This window comes from Lathyrus oleraceus, chromosome 3 (assembly GCF_024323335.1).
Source record: "Lathyrus oleraceus cultivar Zhongwan6 chromosome 3, CAAS_Psat_ZW6_1.0, whole genome shotgun sequence".
NCBI lineage: Eukaryota > Viridiplantae > Streptophyta > Magnoliopsida > Fabales > Fabaceae > Lathyrus > Lathyrus oleraceus.
In genome coordinates, this window is record NC_066581.1 from 370,786,326 (window position 1) to 370,789,344 (window position 3,019).

The 3,019-nt window shown below is 39.9% G+C and overlaps 1 non-coding gene across 1 annotated transcript; it reads right to left on the reverse strand.

Moving 5' to 3' along the window:
- Positions 1-858: 858 nt before the first annotated feature.
- Positions 859-965, reverse strand: LOC127133119 (small nucleolar RNA R71). Its single transcript, XR_007807113.1, has one exon. It is a non-coding gene; the product is annotated as a small nucleolar RNA R71 (small nucleolar RNA).
- Positions 966-3,019: the final 2,054 nt, after the last annotated feature.

Below are 3,019 nucleotides of genomic sequence, written 5' to 3' on the forward strand. Positions count from 1 at the left end.
TAGTTCTTTTCAAAGTAGGAAACATTGCCCATAAGTAGCTCTATTAGCAAGTACTTGGATTATTAATTGATTACGTGAATTACATTCGACCCTGTCTTTATTAATTAATCTTTATTCAACACTTTACTTTTCATTGCACACTCCAAAAACACCTATTTTGATTGCCTTTGATAAACACCATAACAATAGATAACGATAGATTGACACTTGGTCTCTGTGGATTCGATGATCTTTTATATTACTCTGACGCGTTCGTATACTTGCGAAACACCGCATCAAGTTTTTGGAGCCGTTGCCGGGGACCAATTTCGTCAAATTTCATTTTCCTGTTGTTATATCATTTAGACTTAGGCTATTTCCCGCCGGTCAATGCGAAGAACTCGCAGCACCGGAAGTTTAAGCTTGGTATACCCTCTGGCGGAACCTGAACGTTACGCTCGCGCACGTTTATTCTTTCATAGAATTAAGAGAGCTATGGCCAAAGATCAAAACCAAAGACCTCTTAAAGATTTCGCTCAACCATCCAATGAAGAACCTAGTTCTAGTATAGTAAACCCAACCATCCCAGCTAATAATTTTGAACTTAAACCATCCCTGTTACAACTAGTGCAATAGAGACAATTCGCAGGTCTCGCTACTGAGAACCCAAACCAACATTTAAAAATATTTCTTCAATTAGCAGACACTTTTAAAACCAATGGAGCTTCTCCTGAGGCAATACGTTTAAGATTATTTCCTTTTTCCCTCAGAGATAAAGCCCTATCATGGTTAGATTCCCTTCCACCCAATTCCATTACGACTTGGGATAACCTTAGAAGAGTTTTTCTTGCTAGATATTTTCCCCCGAGTAAAACCGCCGTTCTTCGAAACCATATAACTAGATTTACCCAAAACCAAGGAGAATCGATGTTCGAAGCTTGGGAGAGATATAAAGAGTTGTTACGAGAATGCCCACATCATGGTTTAGAAAATTGGTTAATCATTCAAACCTTCTATAATGGACTTCATTACAACACAAAGATGACCATCGACGCTGCCGCAGGCGGTGCTCTGATGAACAAACCTTATCCTAAAGCTAGTGCCCTCATCGAAGATATGGCTCAAAACCATCAATCATGGGGAGTCGAACGAGCGACAGTTGAGAAGAAGGAAGCTCAAGGAGGAGTGCATGAACTGAGCTCTATAGACATGATGCAAGCTAAAATGGACGCATTAGCCCTTAAGGTCGAGCATATGTGCATAAACCCGAATACTGTAGCCGCAGTTTCGTCGGATTATGAGATATGTGGAACCAAAGGACACCAATCCGCAGAATGCAGTCTATTAAACGAAACCCATTCTGAGCAAGTGAACTACACCTAAGGGAACCCATACTCGAATACCTATAACCCTGGATGGAGGAATCACCCGAACTTCTCCTATAAAAACAATAACCCTATTCAAAATAATGCACCTCCGAGACCTAGTTATCAAGCCCCTAGATCAAATCAACCTATGCAACCTGTACCACCAAAGCCGAGCCTTGAGAAAATTATGGAAAATTTTATCACCGCTCAAACCCAACAAAACAAGGAGTTCATGAACCAAAACATTCATGTTAACGAATTGATTACCCAGTTAGGAACCAAGGTTGACCAAATAGTTACTCATACCAAGATGCTTGAAACCCAAATCTCTCAGGTAGCTTTAAATAAAGCCCCTCAGACTACACCTGGAGGACAATTTCCTGGACAACCTCAACAGAATCCGAGAGGACAAGCCAACGTCACTACCCTACGAAGTGGGAACGCTTATGATGAGCCACCAAACCCTAGATTGAGTGAACCCGAAACTTCTAAGGAATGTACCAAGCCCCCGGACGAAGTAAAGAAACCAGAGGAATCTGAAAACCAGGAAGGTCGAGAAAAAGGAGAAGAACCTAAAGATAAAACTTACGTACCACCCCCGCCATATAAACCACCTATACCATATCCGCAAAGACTCAAACAGACCCAGATCAATAAACAGTATCAAAAATTTATTAAAGTTATAGAAAAACTTCATGTAGAAATCCCTTTCACAGAAGCCATCACCCAAATACCTTCTTATGCAAAGTTTCTCAAAAACATCCTTACCAACAAACGTAGACTTGACGATTCGAAGCCTTTGGAATGTAATGCTATTTCCGAGGACAAATTAGCAAAGAAAGACAAAGATCCTGGAAATTTCTCCATTCCTTGCCTTTTGGGTAATCATGTCATCGAAAAATCTTTTCTAGACTTAGGAGCTAGTGTGAGCCTAATGCCTTTAGCAGTTTGTGAGAGGTTAAACTTAGGAGAATTACAACCCACTAAGATGTCACTTCAGTTAGCCGATAGATCTGTTAAATATCCGATAGGCATTTTAGAAGATGTTCCTGTTAGGATAGGTCAGTTATTTATCCCTACTGATTTTGTTGTCATGGACATCAAAGAGGACAATGATATACCAATCCTTCTAGGTAGACCATTCTTATCGACTGCAGGAGCCATAATAGATGTCAAGAAAGGAAAGTTGACATTTGAGGTAGGTGACGAGAAAATAGAATTTATACTTTTGAAATTTCTTATGGCACCTGTGATGGGAGACTCGTGTTATGCCTTAGATATCATTGATGAATGTGTTAGAGAATTAGAACAAAAAGAAATTATAAAAACAATTAAGTTACCATCAACTCTCATAAGGGAAGATGATGACTTTAAGAAACCCTACATCGATGATAACCTTTACGAATGTTTATCCCTTACCCCTGATCCTATGCCATGCCCTAAGACACTAACCTTAGAACTTAAGGAACTGCCTAAGAACCTGAGATATGAGTTCCTCGATGAAAAGATGAACCGTCCAGTTATAGTTAGTGCTACCTTGAGCCAAGAGGAAACGAACCAACTTTTAGACGTTTTACGAAGATATCCCTCAGCCTTAGGATATAATATCTCTGACATGAACTGTATAAGCCCATCCGTATGCATGCATCGGATTTCGCTCGAAGAAGATTCAA